A 22,619-nucleotide genomic window follows, 5' to 3' on the forward strand; every position below is an offset into this window, starting at 1 on the left:
TTCGTTGTTACTTGGTATGATCTTGTGGTCAGGAATCCTTTGAACCATTTGAGAACTGTTCCTCCTACTCCGAAGTATTCTAGTATATGTAATAGTATTTCATGATTAACCATGTCAAAGGCGCTGGACATGTCGAATTGTAGGAGGAGTATGTTGTTACCAGTTGCAATTACTTGTTTAAATGAGTTCATTGCGGACACTAGAACAGTTTCGGTGCTGTGGTTTGATCGAAATCCTGATTGAGACTCGTGGAGGATTGAGTCTTTAAGTATTCAGTAAGTTGTTTCGTCGCTATGCCTTCCATGAGTTTGGTTATAAGTGGAATAGATGCTACTGGGCGATAGTTGGTTAGGTCCATTGTGCTTTTCTTAGCATCTTTCGGTAGCGGAGTAAGTAGGATGTTTCCTTTATCCATGGAAAAGAGCCCATTTTGAAGCCTGTGATTTACGTGGTTCGTGAGGTCTGTTTTGAATTGTTTGGGTGCGGATCTTATTAGACTATTAGGGCAAATGTCTAATTTGCATTGCAATTTGGCATATTTTCCGAGCCAAAGTGAGATTTCATTTGATGAAAGCTTGTCAAAGTTGGTCCAAGATCGATCTGCTGGGTATTCCCCGGGTTTTGGGTCTAGACATTCAAGGATATTTGTGTAGTCCGTTATATTGGTAGGTATCATGAGTCGGAGTTTTATGATTTTTTCTGTAAGTAATTTGCAAGGTTGGTTGCTGATGGGGTATCTGTGTTGTTGGAGGTAACCGTATTATTATTTAGGAGATTGTTTACGAGTGAGAAGAGTTTGTGTGTATCCTTGTAGTTTGATCCTATTTTGGTTTTGTAATACGTCCTTTTAGTTTGTCTGATAGTGTATTTGTATTTCCTTTGTAGTTGTAGTGTAGTTTCGTCTTTTTTCTTGCTCCATGCTCTTTCTAATCTTCTGACCTGTGTTTTTAGGTCTTTCAGTTCTTCGTTAAACCATGGTATTGAGTTTTTTTCTATGTGAGGTTCTGGTTTGAAGTGGTGCTATATTGTCTAGTATTGTTCTGCATCTGTTATCCCATTCTTGAAGAAATTGGGGTGAGTCTGTAGGTGTTGTCCATTCGTCGGTGTATAATTGTTGCCAGAATATTAGTGGCTCTATTTTGCCTCGCGTAGGTTTTTTGTTTTTGTTGTGTCTTTTTTGTTCTCCAGTGGAGGGAAAGGTTGGCACTGTAGTGATCGGACCATGGCCTGGCTGTCCATTTTGTGTCTATTAGTGTGAGATTTGGTTCTGATGAGAATTTGTGGGTGATGATATCTAGTGTATGTCCTTTGTTATGGGTGGGTTGTGTTTGGCCAGTGGCGCTCCCATAGTTGGAGGAAGTCTTTGCATTCGCATACATTGCTTGAGTTAGTATCTTCAAGGTGAAGGTTGATATCTCCTGCTATGAGAAGGTTCTGGGTGGAAACACAGGTATTCGACATGAAATCCAGAAAGTGCGTTTGTGAGTCTTGCCAGTTGCCCGGGGGTCTGTAAAATAAGATTAGGTTTAGGGGATCACGTATGTTGGGGTGGCTGATTCTGACTGAGGCTATTTCGAGTTGGGGAAGAATAGATTCTGCTGCTGTTGTGACTGTGAATTGAGATGTATAGATTATTGCTATACCTCCTCCTCTTTTTCCTTCTCTTGTCCAGTGGGTAATTTTGTATCCTGGAGGACAGAGCTCTAAAATTATTGGATCTTTGGGATCATTGATCCAAGTTTCACTAATAAGTAGGAAGTCGAGATGGTCAGTTGTAATCCAGTCAGTTAGTATCGTGGTTTTATTGACTGCCGATCTGGCATTGATGTATCCTATTTGTATTTGTTGGTGGTGTTCAATTAGGTTTGAGGTAGTGATAATTTTTATCAGTTGTCTGTCTTCTTGATGTATAAGTTTGTTATGTCCTTTTGTTCCTTTCTGTTGATGGTGACCGTGGCTGGTAGGTTTTTCGTGCCATTGTTTAATTTTTTGGATAAGCATGCTGTGTATGTGTTGTGTGGATGGTCTGAGAATTGTGGGAGTAGTGATGCCTGTGTTAGGGGTTGTGGTTGCGTAGTGGGTTAGGGAGAGATAGTAGGTAATTAGGAATAATAATTTGCTGGGGTTCATATATCAGTGTTAGTTATTTAGGATTGTTTAGCAAATTACAGTTCAAGATGCAGTATTAGACTATGAGATGCTTATTAAGCCTTTAGCAAGTATTTAGTAAGTTATGAATCATGCTTCAATATGGTGCTATAAGAAACATGGCAAGCATTTAACCACCATTTAAATTACAGTTTTAGATGCAGTATTAAGATATGAGACGCCTAATAAGCAGTTAAAAGCATTAAAGATCTTGTTTCAATAAGATGCTATGAAAAACCTAGCAAACATGTAAAAAGGCATTTAAATTACAGCTTTAGATGCAATATTATGATATTTAACCGACATTTAAAATACAGTTTTAAATGCAATATAATGTTATGAGATGCTTAATAAGCAGTTAAAAAGCATTACAGATCTTGCTTCATTAAAATGCTATGGAATACCTAGCAAACATTTAAAGGCATTTAAATTACAGTTTTAGCTGCAATATTATGATATGAGATGCCTACTAAGCAGTTAAAAAGCATTACAGATCTTGCTTCAATATAATGCTATGGACAGCCTAGCAATCCTCGCAAACATTTATAGTTTTAGATGCAATGTTATGATATGAGATGCCTAATAAGCAGTTAAAAGCATAACAAATCTTGCTTCGATATAGTGCTGTGGAAAACCTAGCAACAGTTAAATTCTAAGTATAAAGTGATCATTAAAAGCATTATAGATCTTGCTTCAATGTGGTGCTGAGATGTAAAGCAAGCAGTTAAGAGGCATTTAGATTACAGTTCTAAATGTAGTGTGATACTTCTTTCATAAGTTCTGTCGGTTTTCCGTTCGTTTTTTCTGCTTTATTTATTCGCTGGCGTGGGTTGGTGAGTAGTTTTATCTGTGTCCGGGGTTAAACAAGTGGAGTTAGGTAGGCGGTGGATTTCCTCGTTCGGGATCCACGTGGCGCACCGATCACTGGGTCGTCGGGTTCCTGTGCTGGGAATGTTGTATCAAGGCTTGCAGGTTCCCCATGTCTCCAGGTCTCCTACTTTGCAATCTCAGGCGATTGTTTTCCGTTCATCTGGACCTGGTGAGGGACAAGCGTGCAGTGTTTGCCCCTGGAAGACCACCAACCCTTCCACGTGGAGTCAGTCCAGCGGTTCGTGTTCGGCGCTAATAAGTAAGTCTCAAAGGCTCGCACCTAAGGTTATGCTTGCCGCTTCCTGCCCGTTTGGCACTGGGAAGGCTGTTCCACAGCGATTCGAGGGGCCCGGGTTCGTCGGTCTGTGCTGGGATCTTTCCACTCCTTCGACCCGTTTCGCTCTCTGCTGGTCTTGCCGGGAAGCACGTCGGGTTCACAGCGCTGAGTGATGCAGTGGGGAGTGCAGATCTACCGATCCTCGGCTCCGGCTCCGCTCACTGTTCCTCAGTCGTTTCCAGCCTTCAGGTGAGCGGCCCTGGGGTGGAGTGATGGGTTAAAGCAGTGTGTGGGTGCACTAAGTGTGTCGGCGTGGAGCTGGTCAGGACGTGATCGCTAGGTGGTTTTCAGCTCTCCCACTGGTGTCTCGTGGGGTTAAGCTTTCCCGGCTTTCCCTGCCTTCGGGGGAGTCAATCGATCTCCAGCAGTTGATCCGATCGATTTGATCAATCTGGACCCTTCTGTGCTGCGTCTAGCTCGAACAGATGAGTGGCCCTGGGATGGGGTGATGGGCCAGAGCAGTGCTGTTTGGATCAGCTGATACAACAATTCGGTTCCATTTTAGCTCCTGTCCGAACTGTTCCGGTTCGGTCAGGGATGTCTGCTGACACCTGGATGGCCCAGGTGAGTCTATTCTCTTTAGGCCTCGGTCGTCAGCGGTGGATGGGTCACGTGGTGCGGACGCGTTCGTCCGGAATTCACCGTTTGCCTTCTGTATTTTTGGGACCCGATTGGATCAATTAATTCGGCAATGGTTCAGCTCCAGTATGGTTCCTTCCCAGCCCGTTGCGGTCCGGTTAGGGATGGCTCAGGTGGGTCTGTTCGCTCGGGACCTCTGGGGCTCGTTTGTTGAGCTCCTTACCTGTCGGCCATTCTACATGAGAGATCTGTGTCAGAAAGATTGCTTAAAAATTTACAAGTGGAGAAAAAAAGAACTCAGTGAAAAAGGAGACACACCTATCTGTAAGGCAAGCCTTCAAACTATAGGTGTCTCACAATAATCATCAGTCATAAAAAAAAAACTCCACTATTTTTTCTGGACCAAAACAGCCTTATAAAGCAATGCATTTACTGGCACAGCATTGAAAATGATACATAGATTTTTTTTATTTTTGTTACATTTGTACCCCGCGCTTTCCCACTCATGGCAGGCTCAATGCGGCTTACATGGGGCAATGGAGGGTTAAGTGACTTGCCCAGAGTCACAACGAGCTGCCTGTGCCTGAAGTGGGAATCAAACTCAGTTCCTTAGTTCCCCAGGACCAAAGTCCACCACCCTAACCACTAGGCCACTCCTCCACTGTTGCAAATATGCATAAACAGTTCTACAGCATTTATCTTGGTATAGTCCATCAAAATGTCTCACAAATCCCGACAAGGGGGTCCCTGTTTCGCAATCCAAGCTGCTTCAGGGGGGGGGGGGGGGGGAGAGAAAAGGCTTAAACCAGTCCAAGACATTAACAAAATTGCAACTACAAATAAATGTGTCGGAGACACTCACAAAAATGACGTCATTACCCCTGAAGCAGCTTGGATTGGAAACAGGGACCCCCTGTCGGGATTTGTGAGACATTTTGATGGACTATACTAAGGTAAATGCCGTAGAACTATTTATGCATATTTGCAACGTGTAACTATGTATCATTTACAATTATGCAGCGTCAGTAAATGTATTTTTTATAAATAGTGCAGGTTTTTTTTAATGACAATTATTGAGTCACCTATATTTTGAAGGCTTGCCTGATAGGTTTGTCTCCTTTTTCACAGAGGCCTTAAACGCTTCAGGCAGAGACCAACCTGAAAGCAGATACGCAGCAAAAATGACTTCCTTGAGCCAACGGGCTATAGTGGCCTTAGACGCTGGACCTCCACGCCGAGGACCTGACAACAAGACAAAAAGGTGATCAGAAGTCCTGAAGTCATTTGACATCTGTAGATACTGCAAGAGAGCCCTGCGGACATCCAGAAGATGTAAGGAGTCCGGGAACTCTTCCCTAGAAAAGGAAGGAAGAAAAATGGGCTGGTTCAGATGAAACGCTGAAACCACCTTAGGCAGGAAGGAAGGCACTGTACGTACCGTTACTCCGGACTCCGAGAATTGCAGAAAAGGGTCCCGACAGGACAGCGCCTGGAGCTCAGACACTCATCTAGCCGATGTGATGGCCACCAAAAAGACTGTCTTAAGAGTCACATCCTTCTCTGAAGCTCGCCTAAGCAGCTCGAAGGGTGAACACTGAAAAGCCCTCAAAACTAGCCCCAGGTTCCAAGCCGGACAGGGCAACCAGACAGGAGGACTGAGCCTAAGCACCCCTCTGAGAAATCTGGCAATGTCCGGATGAGCAGCAAGGGACAAGCCAGCGACCTTCCCTCGAAAGCATGATACTGCTGCCACTTGCACCCGCAGGGAATTGTAAGCCAGGCCTTTTTGTAAGCCCTCCTGCAAAAAGTCCAGCATAGTTGAGACTGTAGCTCGCGTGGATGTGATCGTCTTTGAAACACCCCACGCCTCAAATTTGCACCAGATCCGAGCATAAGCTGCAGAGGTGGACTGCTTGCGGGCCTGCAAGAGAGTGGAGATGACAGAGTAGCCCTTGTCTCTCAATTGCGCCCTCTCAACAGTAAGACCAAATCGGCAGGGATCCTCCATAGTCTGACCAGACCCTGAACCTACAGGTTCGGCGCCAGAGGCAAATGCACCGGCGTCCACCAACATCCGGCAGAGATCCGCATACCACGGACGCCTTGGCCAATCTGGAGCTATGAGAATCACCAGACCTCGGTGCTGTCGAATCCGCAGTAGAACTTGTCCTATCAAGGGCTAAGGAGGGAACACATACAGGAGGCCCGAGGGCCAGGGTTCAGCCAGAGCATCCAACCCCACCGAGTGAGGATCTCTCCTTCTGCTGAAAAAGCAAGGTACTTTGGCGTTTGCACTTGACATGATTAGATCCATTCCGGGTGTCCCCCATTTGGCAGAAATCTGAAGAAAAACTTCTTCTGCCAGTTCCCATTCCGCCGAGCCAATTTGATACCCAGTGAGAAAATCGGCTTGTACGTTTGCTCTGACTTGCTATGTGAGTTGCTGACAGAAGCTGCAGGTGGAGCTAGGCCCTGTGGCAAATCTGAGCGGCCTCCACGGCCAGGGCCCTGCACTGAGTGCCGCCCTGACGATTTATGTATGCCACCGCTGTCGTGTTGACTGACAGAACCTGGACAGCAAGCCCCTTCAGAGTCTTTTGAAAGGCCATAAGAGCCTGGAATATCGCACTCAGTTCCAAGCGATTGATGGACCACCCCACTTCCACGGGTGTCCACAAACCCTGAGCATAGCTTCCTTGGCAATGCACTCCCCAGCCTAGAAGGCTGGCATCTGTTATCACCAGGCACCAGGAAGGAAGCGCCAGAGGCATTCCTGGGACATCGGAAACCATTGTTGAAGCAGGGCAATCTGCAGAGGCCTCATATGCGCTCTCACCCAAGGCACCACCTCCAAGGTGGCCATCATCGACCCCAGCAGCTGGACAAAGTACCAAGCTCGCGGGCGAGGCATCCGCAGGAGCAGACGGATCTGATTCTGAAGCTTGCACCGCCTTTGATCGGAGAGAAAGACCAACCCCGATGCCAAGTCGAACCCCCAAATACTCAAGAGACAGAGGGGGTCAGGTGACTTTTGGGTATATTGACCACCCAGCCTAGCACCTGGAGGACTGCCACCACTCTGGCAGTGGCAAGACTACTCTCGGTTGCCGAGTCCGCTCTGATGAGCCAGTCGTCGAGATAAGGGTGAACTCTGATACCCTCTCGCCTGAGACAGGCAGCTACTACCACCATTACCTTGGAAAAGGTATGGGGAGCTGTGGCTAGGCCGAAAGGCAAGGCCTGAAACTGGAAATGCTTTCCCAACACTGCAAAGCGGAGGAACCGCTGGTGTGGAGGCCAGATAGGAATGTGCAAATAAGCTTCTTTTAGGTCCAGAGACGTGAGAAACTCTCCTAGCTGTACCGCCGCAATGACAGAGCACAGGGTTTCCATGCAAAAATGTCGTACTCAGAGCCTCGTTTACTCTTCGTAAGTCAGCCAAAAATGACAGGGCCGACTCCATCCGCGGGGCAACCTCAGAAAGGGGGCCCGCACCATTTGTTCCACCGCCTGCTGTAGCCAGGAAAGACATGCCCGGGCTGCATAGGAACTGCAAATAGACGCCCTCAAGGCAAGACCCACAATTTCAAAGGGCCGCTTCAGTGCGGACTCAAGCCGCCGGTCCTGCATGTCTTTCAAAGCGACTCCTTCCTCTACTGGGAGAGTGGTCTTTTTTGTCACTGCCGTGACCAATGCATCCACTTTAGGCATCCCCAAAGGGGCCAAGTGCTCCTCACGCAGAGGGTAAAGCTGACCCATAGCCCTGGCCACTTTCAAAGGCCCATCAGGGTCAGACCATTGAGCAGATATAAGCTCTTGGATGGAGTCATGCACAGGAAAGTCCCAAGTAGACTTGCTAGTACTTGCCATCCTAAGATTAACAGAGGAGGCATCGCCTTCAGCAGGATCATCAATCGAGAGGGCCTGCAAGGCGTCAGTAATGAGAGCTGGCAGCTCGTCACGGTGGAAAATCCGGACCACATTAGGATCATCCAAATTCAGTGGCAAACGGGCACCCTCCTCTGGATCATCCGTCCCTGAGGGTCTGCCAGATCCCTCAGACTCTCCACAGCCCGACCACCGGGGGGGGGGGGGGGGGGAGGATATGCCCCACTTTCAGACGGGGAATTTACCTACGTTTAGCGTGTTTCCAACGCTCGGGGGAGGAAATAACCTCTGAAGTCATCCCCGGGGCATCAATACCAGGAGGGAAGCCAGGAGGCAAAGCAGTGTCAGACACCTGCGGCAGAGCTCTTTTCAGCATAAAAGCCTTATGCATTAAAAGCACAAACTCAGGGGAGAAAAACTCACCCTGATCCTCCGCCTACAAATTAGGAGAAACGGATGTAGGAGCTCCTCTGGCAGCCTCTAAATGAGGCATCCCCCTGCACTCAGACTCCTCCGCAACAGCGAGGGTCAAGGCATGCGGAGCTTCCAAAATGGCGCCCACTGCCAGCTCCATCGAACGGGAAGAAACATCGCTCGGCATGCTCAAACTTGCGTAAGCGTCTAAGGAGCACGTTTTATACAGCACCGCTGCTGATCTGCGTTTACCACAACGGGAGCAGCACTTAACTCCTTCAGCAGCCATCGTCCGTTTTTTCACAGGACAGAAATATAGCAATAAAATGGCAGCTTTGCACCAAAACTTACCCTGATCGGAAAGGCGTCCGCGGGACCTCCCCGGAGAAGCTGGGCACAACTCTCACCTCAGAAGATCGAGTCAACGAGCTCCGGTCAAGCTGCACAGAACCAGGATCACTGGAAAAAGCCTCAGAACAGCCACACAGTAAAAGCCGCTGTGAGGAAAGTTGGAGGCAGGCAGCAACAGAGGGACTCCAGGAGGCGGGGGGAATGGGTAAGGCAGGGAAAGGGCGAGCCTATATGCTTTTAAAGTCTGCACCAGCCACAACACCCCTGCTCAACTGGCAAAGCACAGGAGCCACCCCAGGTAGTCTGAAATCCAGGAGCTGCTCAAGCTACATCCACACCTGCTGGGAGATAGAGAAATACTGAAAGCAGTTGGGGCTAGCCGTCCTAGAGGCACTATGGTCTTTCAGTGTTCTCTATCTCCACCTGCTGGTAGGCGGATACAACCCATCAGTTAATGGATTCATCTGCTACTGATGACAAGGAAGGGCTTGATCTATTCCTTCGCACAGCTCTATTCCTGCCTGTTCTACTACAGCAGATCCACAGCCAGGTACTTTTGAAGACAACTTCAGTCTTTGATGAGTTCAGCTGCAGCCTCCAAATTCCTCTTAGTATAGTTCTCAGGGTGTCATTCATCCCAGAGCTTAACTGGGTTCAGAGTCCTCTCCCTTAAAGTGTGGTGTTTGATCTGCATGGTATCATAAGAATATAAGCGTTGCCATACTGGGACAGATCAAAAGTCCATCAAGACCAACATCCTGTTTCCAACAGTGGCCAATCCACTTTAAAAGTACCTGGCAAGATCCCCAAACAGTAGAATATATTTTATGCTACTTATCCTAGAAATAAGCAGTGGATGTTCCCCAAGTCCATCTTAATAATGGCTTATGAACTTTTCTTTTCGGAAGTTATCCAAGCCATTTTTAAACCCCACTAAGCTAACTGCTTTCATCACATTTACAGAGAGAGAGAGAGAGACCAAAACAGTTTCACAGGGAGCAAGGGGAGAACTTACCAATAACTAAAACTAAAACAGAAACCTTCTAGAAAATTCTGAGGACCCTAGAGTCCAACCAAGAAGAAGAATGGCTATCTGGCATAGGGAAAGACATGTAAAAAGGCAAACAAAGCTACAGACAGCCTAAAGCAGGAGTAGGCAACTCCGGTCCTCAAGAGCCGCAGGCAGGTCAGGTTTTCAGGATATCCACAATGAATATGCAGGAGATACATTTGCATACCATGGAGGCAGTGCTTGCAAATCTATCTCCTGCATATTCATTGTGGATATCTTGAAAACCTGACCTGCCTGCGACTCTCGAGGACCGGAGTTGCCTACCCCTGGCCTAAAGTAACAAAAAAAGTTGGAAAGCAGGTTAAAAATAGTCCCAGACAGAATGCCCATCTTAGCTCAGTAACATCCTCCTACATTGCCATCCCCCCCCCCCCCCACAAAAAAAAATAAAAAAAATAAAAATTAGAGCGCTGGCTACACCCCTGGATCAGGCTGCCAGATTTTAAATCACAATGACTAGTAATAAGTATAATTCTCCTTTCAAAGGGAGACCCAATTATTATTCCAAAACATTACAGATCAAGAACTTGTGTACCTACAAGATAAAATTATGTATCATACCTGATAATTTTCTTTCCATTCATCATAGCAGATCAATCCATAGACTGGTTGTGTCCATCTACCAGCAGGTGGAGATAAGAGAGCAATCTTTTCCCTCTCTATATGTGGTCATGTGCTACCAGGAAATCCTCAGTATAATCGATATCAAAGCTCCATCCACAGGAATCACCAAACATAGAGAATTACACCCACCAAGGGACACTCCGCCACCCAACCACCGCCGAAGCGGGGGGGGGGGGGGGCACCCACACCCACTGATGCGGGGGGAACTGGCATATCCTGCTTCCACAACCACGGGAGGAGCTGGCTTAAACCATCACCGCCAAAGCGAGAGGGAAACAAAGCTACCCTACTGCCGTACGAAGCAGGAGGGAGCACTGGCATAAATTAGTTATGAATCCAACCACCGTCGAAACGGGGGGAAAAGAAGCAGCAGCTCACTGTAACACAAAGTCGTCCCAACTCCATGGAGTCCTCCTGAACAGGAACTGAAGTCTAAACCTGAAATATAACTGAACTAGAATAAACAGTACAGATATCTGGGAGGGACTATGGATTGATCTGCTATGATTAATGGAAAGAAAATTATCAGGTAAGATACATAATTTTACCTTCCATATCATCAAGCAGATCAATCCATAGACTGGTGGGATGTACCCAAGCAGTACTCACCAAGCGCGGAACGTAGAAATCCCAGAACGCAACACTGAAGCTCCAAACTGGGCCTCGGCCCGTGCTGCCACGTCCAAGCGATAATGCCGTGAGAAGGTATGAGCCGACGCCCAAGTCGCCGATCTGCAAATCTCCTTCAAGGAAACGGACCTGGACTCTGCCATCGAAGCCGCCTGTGCTCTAGTAGAATGAGCCTTCAGCTGGATAGGCGGCACCTTCCCTGCGGCCACATAAGCCGCCGCAATCGTTTCCTTGACCCAACGTGCCATGGTAGGTTTAGATGCCTGCAGACCCCTACGGGGGCCAGCAAACGGCACGAAGAGGTGATCCGACTTCAGGAAATCGTTGGTCACTTCCAAGTATCTGATGATAACTCGTCTAACATCCAGGCATCTGAGAGCACGATACTCCTCTGGATAATCCTCCCTACGGAAGGAGGGTAGACAAAGCTGCTGATTCACATGGAAGCGAGAAACAATCTTAGGCAGGAAGGAAGGCACTGGGCGAATAGACACTCCTACCTCCACGAACCGCAGGAACGGCTCTCTACACGAGAGCGCCTGGAGCTCGGAAACCCTCCTGGCTGAAGCGATTGCCACCAAAAAAAAGACCGCTTTCAACGTCAGGTCCTTCAGAGACAGCCGCGATAATGGCTCAAAGGGCGGCTTCTGCAAGGCCCGCAGCACCAGATTGAGATTCCACGTAGGCACTATCGAGTGCAGAGGAGGGCGTAGGTGATTAACCCCTTTGAGAAAACGCACCACATCTGGCTGAGAAGCCAGGGAAGCACCCTTCAGGCGACTCCTGAAGCAAGCTAGAGCCGCTACCTGGACCTTAAGAGAGCTGAGCGATAGGCCTTTCTCCAGACCTTCTTGCAGGAACGCCAACACTGAAGCAATTGGCGCTGTGATGGGCAACAGGGATCCTGCCTCGCACCATGATACAAAGGTACGCCATACCCTGGCGTATGTAGTAGAAGTAGAGCGCTTCCGTACTCTCAGCATAGTGGCGATGACCTTGTCCAAGAAGCCCTTCTTCAGCCGCTTCCGCTCGGGGGAGGGATCCTCCATCACCACGGGACCCTGATGTAAGAGGCCCCGCTCCGCTGGAAGCCGCAGAGGACTGTCCACGGAAAGCCAGATTAGGTCCGCATACCAAGGGCGTCTGGGCCAGTCTAGACCCACCAGAACCACCCTGCCTGGGTGTTTCACCACCCGGCCGAGAATTCTACCCAGCATAGGCCAAGACGGGAGCACGTAGAGAAGCTCCTGTACTGGCCACTGCTGGAGAAGAGCATCGACCCACAGAGATTGAGGGTCCCGGCACTTGGCAATTGGCCGAGGTCGCCATCAGATCCAAGGTCGGCATGCCCCAGCACTTCGTAATCTCCAAGAACACCCGAGCAGATAGTTGCCACTCTCCGGGATCCAAGGTATGGCGACTAAGAAAGTCCGCCTCGACATTCAGGACTCCCACAATGTGAGCCGCCGACAGCTGGTCCAGATTCGCCTCTGCCCACTGGCATAACTTCATGGCCTCCCTGGCTATGGGGGGGGGGGCGCTCCTGGTACCTCCCTGGCGATTGACATAGGCCACGGCCGTGGCATTGTCTGACAGGATGCGAACCGGCTTCAGTATCAGTACCTGAAGAAATGCTTGAAGCGCCAACCGAATGGCCTGAAGTTCCAAGAGGTTGATGGACCACTTTGCCTCCGCCGGCGACCATATCCCCTGCGCTGTCCTTCCTAGGCAGTGGGCTCCCCAGCCCGTCAAGCAGGCATCCGTCGTAACGACAATCCACTCCGGGGACGTGAGAGGCATACCGGCTGACAACTTGGCTGACCTCAGCCAACTTAGCGCCCTTCCCACGGCAGGGTCCAAGGGGAGGCGAACTGCGTAATCCTCCGAAACCAGAGTCCAGCGCCGCAGAAGAAAGTGCTGTAGTGGTCTCATATGGGCCCTGGCCCAGGGCACTACCTCCATCGTGGCCGTCATGGAGCCCAACAGTTACACATAATCCCAAGCCCGAGCTGAGGAGGCTAGGAACCAGCCCACCTGGGCCTGAAGCTTGAGGCTCCAATTGTCTGGCAGGAACACTCTGCTCACTTGGGTGTCGAACACCCAGATACTCCAGGGACTGAGACGGGCGCAGCTGACTTTTCTCCCGGTTGATGATCCATCCCAGGGAGCTCAGAAGAGCAATGACCCTTTCCGTCGCTCTCCCACACTCCACAAAGGAGGGAGCTCGAATCAGCCAGTCGTCCAGGTAGGAGACATACCTTTAGCCGAGGCCCACAAAACATCATACAGCAAGTCTGCCAAGTAAGCCAAGCCCGACTCCAAGACCGGCCAATCCGTCCTCAAGGAAGGATCCGAGGGGGAGGCCCGCTGCACCACCGTCAGGCATGCCCTGGCCACATAGGAGCTGCAAACCGAGGCCTGCAAACTCAAGGCGGCCGCCTCAAAAGCTAACTTTAAGGCCGCTTCCAATTTTCTGTCCTGTGAATCCTTAAGGGCAGAGCCACCTTCCACCGGCAAAGCTGTCTTTTTTGTCACCGCAGTGATTAGAGAGTCCACTGCCGGCCAGCGCAAGGCCTCCTGTTCACCCTCTGGCAGAAGGTACAGACGAATCATGCCCTGGCTACCTTGAGGCTCGCCTCTGGAGAATCCCATTGAGCCGAAATTTTCATGGCTTCATGGATGTGGAAGGTCCTGGAAGGGCGCTTGGTTGCCAACATAATAGCAGAACCCGCCAAGGCTGAAGGAGGGCCTTCCTTCGGAGAGGAAATACTCAAGATGCTAATAGCCTGAACTAACAGGTTAGGCAATTCCTCTGAGCAAAAAAGCCACGCTGCAAAGGGGTCATCTCCCCCATCAGGGCGAGGATCAGCTTCCTCAAAAGAATCTCCAAGGGACCTTTGGGAGAACTCAGAAACGCTGCCTCATCTACATCAGAGGAGACAGAGTCCCCCAAGACCTGAAGATCCACCCGAGAGCGCTTGATCAGGGAAGCCTCTTCTCCCATATCTGACAGGGGAGCAGGGGCAGCGTTTTGCAATTGAAAGGCCTGATGCAGCAACAAAATAAACTCGGGAGAGAAACCCCCGTTTGTGCACCTCTGCAACCTGGGCCACAGCCCTAGAGGAACTCTCAACCTCCACTCCATAGAGTGGGGGAGAGATGCGCTGCGCATCCAAAATGGCATCCGGCGCGTCACTCCGCAAAGGAGTCGCGCGGGAAGCATGGCGCTTAAACTTCGCCATCTTCTTACCGCCGCCCAACTCAAAGGTAGCCATACTAGAGGCTGTCCGAGCTGCATGGGCGGCCGACGTCGGATGGGTGCCTAAGGCGGGAAAAGCCGCCGACGCCCCAGCGGAGGAAAAACCGGCTAAATCAGCAAAGTCCGGAAGGGCGCCCAAAAAGGGCTTCTCTGCCTCCGATCCCCGTGCCTCCCCACTAGTCGCGCGATCACGATCCGGGGAGCGCTTTTTCGCGCCCTTACCATCCAACGCCATGAACCACAAGGGAAACGTTCGGGGAACCCCCTGCCCGCTAGGAAAAGGTAAAATTACCTGCTTCTTGCTCCGAGCTGCAACGAATTGTGTCCCAGTGAGCAGCTGCAAAAATCTTTTCTGCTTCAAGATTGCTTTTTTTTTTTTTTTAAACAGAGCCAGCGGGAGGGGGGAGAAAAGGAGGGACCTGGCACCACCAGGTTTGCACTTGCTCACGAAGAGCCCTCAACCCCAGGTACTCAACAAAGCCAAATTAAATAGGCGTGGAGACCAAGCCAGAGCTGCTGCGTGTGACCACACACCTGCTAGATAGAAAGAATACTGAGGATTTCCTGGTAGCACATGACCACATATAGAGAGGCAAAAGATTGCGCTCTATCTCCACCTGCTGGTAGATGGACACAACCCACTAGTCTATGGATTGATCTGCTTGATGATATGGAATCTAAGCTTTTCACTGCAACAGATGCTAACAGAATATATGACCACATTTATACCAAAATCATCATGGAAAAAGAACAGAAAAACATTAAGAGGATGAACACTGTATATGGAACCAAAGCTAAATAAAAACTATCACGGTCAGTGGCAAGAAAAGCCAGCAGAAAAAAAGAATCTTGAAAGTCAGCATGGATTGACTATAACAAAACCTTTGATAGTGCCTTGCAATGTACAAAATAAATCAAATAATCAAATGTGTTCACTATGCCAATATGGCAAACCACATTCAATCTGGCATACAAAGATGGAGAGGGTGATTCCTAACATCAAAATCTGCCCCCTTGCAAAAAAAATAGAAGTTTTTTTAAGCACATAGAAACACATGCAAAAATTATGACTGAACACCTGACCACGCCCCGTAGTAATGACTTTCTTGCTGCGGTAAGCAAGCTTTAGTGCTTACTGCAGCTTAGTAAAAAGGCCCCTTAAAAAAGGTATTGAAAAATGTTTTAACAGAAATAAGATACAAGTTCAAAAGTGAAAAGGGCATACAAATCTTGAAAAACTGGATGTGGGAACAAGAAAAGTTTCCCATGTCCATTAAGAATCAGTGTATGCCAAGTCTGTATATTCCATCCATGTCTAGCGATTCTCCTCTGCCCTCCCCTCCAGTGACTCGCCCCAGCCCCCACCTGCCCCCCTTTTAAGCACCCGAGTTCCAGTTCAACCGCAGCCCTCATCTGCCCACCCTCTTCTCCCACAACAGCCCTCCTTTCCTTCCTGCCACCCTTCCTTTAAAACTTTTATTTTACCTGGTCGCAGCAGCGTCAGTGAAAGCAGTAGGCTCGGCTCACCTCACCTCCAGCCTTCCCTTTCCTCTCTGTGTCCCGCCCTCTTCTGACGCAACTTCCTTTTTCCGCGAGGGCAGAACACTGAGAAGGGAAGGCTGGAGGCAGTAGCTCATTTGCATACGGTTACGAACCCAGCCAGCCAGCCATCCAGGGACGCAGATTTACAAATTATTATATACGAGATCTCCAGGCCTACTTAACAGAACTGCCAACCCAAGTGCACACACAAAAAAGTTGAAGAATGAAAGTAAACTTCCAGTCAGTCTTTATCCGTAAACTTGGACAGCCATTCTGACACATAAGAAACAATTTGAAAAACATAAGAAAACATTGAAGAATTAGGTCAGCAAACAAGGAAAAACAAATGGCAAATGCACAAATCTTGTTGGGCAGACTGGATGGATGCTGTCATTTACTATGATAAATACAGAGAGAAACAAATAGCACTTCAGGAACCAAACATCCATCAAAACCAAATACATATATGGTTAGAGAGAGATAAACAAACCCAAAAATTAGAAATCGATAGTTACAACCTAGGACAGTGGATTACAGATGAGATGGTTCACAGCAAAGAAAAACAATGCTAAATATGTTCTGCGAAGGAAGGCTGGAAATGGTTATCCATAGCTAGATAGCTGCAAAATTAAGGTGTACCATCTCATCTATTAACCTAGGACAGTGGGTTACAGTTGAGATGGTTCACAGCAAACAAAGAAAAAATAAGCTAAATACTTTCTGCAAAGAAAGGCTGAAAATGGTTATCCATAGCTAACAAACTGCAAAATTAAGGTGGAACTCTCATCTACTGGAAACTTTGTAAACATCATGGTTACTGTACCAGAAAGGTAATGGTATCATGATCCAGAGAACTGTGGAGAATGAAGAAGCTATACCTGGACCTGTCCCATTCCAAATTGCAATTGCAAGAAAATGGGACACGATTATAAAGGAGATAACAAAAACAAAGACATAGAACACAAAATTATTAGTATTTTATTTTAATGAAAACAATCTAAAAAGTGGACTAACATGGCAACCACACTTTTTATCCAAGTGATTATTCTGTACATTGTATGGAGAGAGAAAAGATCCCAAAGTACCATGAAATGCTACTTGTAATATCAGAACATGCTAGGGAGGTAAACTCCCTTGACGAAATTAAGGACTGCTTTATGGAGCAGCTGGTACAGGAGCGGACAAGTGAAGGAAAACTTCTGGACCTAGGCCCAGATGCATCAACCATACTTAAAAAAAAAACCTAAAACGTAAAAGTGCTTACCGAATTTGAAAAAACGAAGAATGCACCAAAAAAACAAGTCGCACATGTTCGGTGCGGTATTGTAAAGTACAATGCATTACAGATTCATTAAACTGTTGTAATCCCCGTCGGTAATCGGCCCCTAAAGCATGCGCAGAGCAGCCAAGCGTTGGCTGCTCTGCACATGCCACAAACGTCAAAACAACCACCACCAAAAAAAAAAAAACCACAAACATGTGGCTCCCCGCTTCCCCCTGCTTAAAATATAAAATCAAACCAAAAATAAAAAAAAAAGGATCGGGAGGGGGCAAAGGCGCTCGTCAGCAGCGTCCTGTATGGACGGCCTTGCCCCCCCCCCCCCCCCGAGGTCGCCGCTGCTCCCCGCTTCCCCCTATATTAAATAAAAAATAAAACACAAAAATCCCCCTCCGCCTTACCGGGCCCGTGCAGCACCTCTCACCTCAGTGTGAAGGCGCTGCACGGGCAAGAAGATCATCTGATGGCTGCGAGTCTTCAGGACGTCTCTCCTTTCCTGACCTGGGCCCGCCCCCTTCTGACGTAAGTAACCTACCTAGGTTAGAAGGGGCGGGCAAAGGTCAGGGAAGGAGAGACATCCTCCTGAAGACTCGCAGCGATCAGATGATCTTCTTGCCCGTGTAGCGCCTTCACACAGAGGTGAGAGGCGCTGCGCGGGCCCGGTAAGGCGGAGGGGGGAGCGGCAGCAACGACCTCAGGGGGGTGGGGCTGTGGGAGAAGGAGAGAGACAGGAAGGGAGGGGGGCCGGGGCTGCTAAACTTTTGATTTTTGTTTTGATTTTTTTATTTAATACAGGGGGAAGCGGGGAGCAGCGGCGACCTCGGGGGGGGGGGGGCAAGGCCGTCCAAACAGGACGCTCCTGACGAGCGCCTTTGCCCCCTCCCGATCCTTTTTTTTAATTTTTGGTTTGATTTTATATTTTAAGCAGGGGGAAGTGGGGAGCCACGTGTTTGTGTGGTTATTTATATTTTCAAACGTGCCAGCTTGGATTTTTATGCTGCAGGGAGAAGCGGGGAGCAGTGTCTGTATGACAGCTCAGGCCTTAATGACAGGTTTGACTTCACGTTAAATATATCGCGATAACTGATTCGGTGCAATCGTCGGTATGGTTAGTGCATTCCGAATTGTCCACATTACAATTGGAAGTGACTCGTTTGCATTCCGTTTTGTTAGCTGCTAGCATCGTCGGAAAATGGCCTTTAATGCATGCTACGGTTGAAAATTTCTTCATTAAAGGGTCGTTAAAGTTTAGTGCATCTGGGCCCTAGTCCATAGTGGAGCGTATCTGGTGCGGGAGGTAATGGTGCTGGGGCCGCTGGATAAGAGTGATCATAATTTGATCAGATTTGATATTAGCTTTGGAGTACACACAGGCCAAATTTATTCCGCGTATTAAAAATGGAGGACAGAAGACCAAACGACAGCCGGCATGGTTAAAACGTGAGGTGACGGAAGCTATTAGAGTTAAAAGAAAATCCTTCAGAAAATGGAAGAAGGAACCAACTGAAAATAATAAGAAACAGCATAAGGAATGTCAAGTTAAATGCAAAGCAGGACTTTGAAAAAAAAGATTGAATTGAGGGCAAAAACACATAGTAAAATATTTTTTAGGTATATTAAAAGCAGGAAGCCGGCAAAAAAATCGGTTGGACTCCTAGATGACCGAGGGGTAAAAGGGGCAATTATGAAAGACAAAGCCATAGCGGACAGATTAACTGAATTCTTTGCTTTGGTCTTCACCGAGGAAGATTTGGGAGAGATACCAGTGCCAGAAATGGTATTCAAAGCTGAAGAGTTGGAGAAACTGAATGAAACCTGTATTAACCTGGAGGATGTAATGGGGCAACCTGACAAATTGAAGAGTAGCAAATCTCCTGGACCAGATGGTATCCATCCCAGAGTACTGATAGAATTGAAAAATGAACTTGCAGAACACTGTTAGTAATATGTAATTTATCTTTAAAATCGAGCGTGGTACCAGAAGATTGGAGGGTGGCCAATGTAACACCAACTTTTTTTTTTTTTTTAAAGTTCCAGAGGAGATCCAGGAAATTATAGACTGGCGAGTCTGATGTGGGTGCCGGGCAAAATGGTAGAGACTATTATAAAGAACATAATTACAGAGCATATTCAAAAGCATGGATTAATGAGACAAAGCCAACATGGATTTAGTGAAGGGAAATCGTGCCTCACCAATCTACTAGATTTCTTTGAAGTGGTAAACAAACATGTGGATAAAGGTGAGCCGGTTGATACTGTGTATCTGGATTTTCAAAAGGCGTCTGATAAAGTACCTCATGAAAGACTCCAGAGGAAATTGGAGAGTCATGGGATAGGAGGTAGTGTCCTATTATGGATTATAAACTGGTTAAAAGATAGAAAACAGAGAGTAGGGTTAAAATGTCAGTATTCTCAAAGGAGAAGGGTAGTTAGTGGGGTTCCCCAGGGGTCTGTGCTGGGACCGCTGCTTTTTAACATATTTATAAATGACTTAGTGATGGGAGTAACTAGTGAGATAATTAAATTTGCTGATGACACAAAGTTATTAAATCACAAGAGGATTGTGAAACATTACAAGAGGACCTTACGAGACTGAGCGTCTAAATGGCAGACGATGTTTAATGTGAGCAAATGCAAAGTGATGCACGTGGGAAAGAAGAACCTGAATTATAGCTACGTAATGCAAGGTTCCAAGTTAGGAGTTACCGACCAAGAAAAGGATCTAGGTGTTGTCGTTATGTTGAAACCTTCTGCTCAGTGTGCTGCAGCTAATAAAGCAAGCAGAATGTTAGGTATTGTTAGGAAAGGAATGGAAAACAAAAATTAGGACGTTATAATGCCTTTGTATTGGTCCACGGTACGACCACACCTTGAATATTGTGTTCAATTCTGGTCGCCGCATCTCAAAAAAGATATAGTGGAATTAGAAAAGGTGCAGAAAACGGCAACAAAAATTACAAAGGGGATGGGACGATTTCCCTATGAAGAAAGGTTAAAGCAGCTAGGGCTCTTCAACTTGGAGAAAAGACGGCTGAGGGGAGATATTATAGAGGTCTATAAAATAATGAGTGGACTGGAAAGGGTAGATGTGAAGTGTCTATTCTTTCCCAAAATACTAGGACAAGGAGGCATGCAATGAAGCTACACAGTAGTAAATTTAAAACGAACCGGATAACATTTTTCTTCACTTACTACTACTACTACTTAACATTTCTAAAGCGCTACTAGGGTTACGCAGCGCTGTACAATTTAACATGGGAAGACAGTCCCTGCTCACTTAATGTGTAATTAAACTCTGGAATTCGTTGCCAGAGAATGTGGTAAAGGCGGATAGCTTGGCGGGGTTTAAAAAAAGGTTTGGATGGCTTCCTAAAGGAAAAGTCCATAGACCATTATTAAAATGGACTTGGGGAAAATCCACTACTTATTTCTGGGATAAGCAGCATAAAATGTATTGTACTTTTTTGGGATCTTGCCAGGTATTTGTGACATGGATTGGCCACTGTTGAAAACAGGATGCTGGGCTTGATGGACCTTTGGTTTGTCCTAGTATGGCAATACTTATGTACTTATGCTGTCAGAAACCAAGAGAATGTGATAGAAACATAATGTTTCACATCTTGCTTGGTGCCACGGGTTTGATTAAAAGCAGTTTCCAAGTATACCATGATAAGCTGCCTAAATAATTTTATTATCTTATGAGCTCTAAAAGGAAGATATCTTTAGCATGATTCAGGTACTACTACAGTGAACATTATTAGTAAACTTGTGACTGGGATTATACTTCACATATCCTATCTTGGGAGTGAGTTGCATTATTATGCTCAAAGTTAACCATTTGGAGACACTAACCTAAAGCTGGGCATGGTTCAAATAAAAGAAAAAAAAGAATAGCAGCACTATCTGTATGAACTGATGGCAGAAGTGAAACTACAGTCAAGAGATGTAATGGATACTCAAACTTTTAGTAGAATCTGCAACAGATATATAAAATGAGGAAAAGAAACCGAGGAAGATAAACACACGTAGAATAGGATTTTTGTTTGATTGGATTTCAACATGAAACAAGAGTGCATGCATCCAAGATCTTGTGGTTTCACTACTACTACTAATCATTTCTAAAGCGCTACTAGACGTATGCAGCGCTGTACACATAAGCATATACTTTCTCTATCCTTAGAAGGCTCCCAAAACAGCTGGTAAGCACAGAGAAGATGAGAATGCCACATAAAAGCACCTTTAGTACAGAAAGTAAAATGTAGTGATTAGAGTTAGACAAAGCCATATAGATCAACCAAGGCAAATGACAGAAAAAGCGGAGCGAGAGTCATGAACCAGAATCTTGAAAAGCCAATTGGACAGAATGAACCTCAGCAAAAAATTAAAGATAAAAAAGGACTTTGTCTACTCATGTTTGTGTGCCCCCCCCCCCTCCCCTCTCGCCCTTTGGTTTCTACGCTGACTCTGAGAACAAGGATGAATAAACAAATTCCCCTGAAGGCCAACACACTGCAAAACACGAAAGAGAGCAAGAAACCAAAATGCGGCGCAGGAACCGTTCAGAACGTCCTCTCCTTGGAACCATCAAACGAGCCCACCTCACCGTAAAGAACCAAGTGATCGACGACACTGGTTATCCGTAGCTCTCGGCTGTAAATGTAAGTGAATGGGTCCCTGCACCGCACTGGCCGAAAAGATGAGAAGAGCACGAGGAGGCTGCCGATTCTCTCTACCCCGGTTTCCGTTTCTGAGACCGCTCCCTGCTCGTAGCTTTCAGACACCCGAACTAGGCCTCAGTTGGCTCCGCACTTCCGCCGCGCGGCCTCCAGATAGACCACCAGAACAAAATAAAAACAACTTTATGGCCCGCCTGGAAACTTTCGGGCGGCCCCAGGAGAGAAAAACAAATAGAAATAACAACCAAGGCAGATAGAGCCGCAGGAGGCAGCGGGACAAACGGTTATTCGTGATCACGCAGCGGCTCAGTCCCCAACCCCCCCTCCTTTTCTCTTTTTATTTCCAGCTTTAAGAACCAGTTTCCTGGTCAACAACCATCTCTCAACCAACAAGTTTGTCAACTGCCACAACCACACCAGGGCTCACCTACTTAGCAGTACAGACGCGATGAAACCAAACATTTAAGGCGCAAGGTACGGCCCTCACTTCACCGTTTTCTTTTCTGTCTCGCTCAGGATCTCGGCCGCATGCTGCGTTTTCGCGGGGCTGTGCACTGGCAGACACCTGGCGATGGCGCTGCAGGAACCGGCACTAACACACTGCAGGCTGCTTGCGGAGCGCGTACTACCAACGGAATCAACGTAATGTTTGCAAAATGGAGATGCTAGGCTCGCGCACTCAACGATGGTACATAGTTCAAGGAGAACTGACGCGCGCAGGCCTACTTCGCCTGCTGCCGCGCTGAGGCGAGAAGAGGCATTGTGGGAGCTGTAGTACTGTTACAGAAGCCTGAGAACGCCTAATACAGTACTGTAAATATATACAAGCAACCACAAAGCTTTATCCAAGGAGCCTGAGACGTGCTAGATAATGCAGGTTCTGGTTATAGAATTTAAAAAAAAAACATTCTTTGAAATAACTATTTTAAAAATAACCATTTTCGTTTTCA

General features: G+C 47.3%; 1 protein-coding gene across 1 annotated transcript in view; it reads right to left on the reverse strand.

The window, feature by feature from the left end:
* The window catches only part of SCAF11 (SR-related CTD associated factor 11), a 580,274-nt gene extending 557,863 nt beyond the window's left edge, over positions 1 to 22,411 (reverse strand). Inside the window, exon 1 of the mRNA XM_030217091.1 lies at positions 22,097 to 22,411. The gene's annotated coding sequence lies outside the window, so the exon portion shown is untranslated. The remainder of the gene's footprint in view (positions 1 to 22,096) is intronic.
* Positions 22,412 to 22,619: the final 208 nt, after the last annotated feature.

The sequence above is a fragment of the Microcaecilia unicolor genome, chromosome 10 (genome assembly GCF_901765095.1).
Source record: "Microcaecilia unicolor chromosome 10, aMicUni1.1, whole genome shotgun sequence".
NCBI lineage: Eukaryota > Metazoa > Chordata > Amphibia > Gymnophiona > Siphonopidae > Microcaecilia > Microcaecilia unicolor.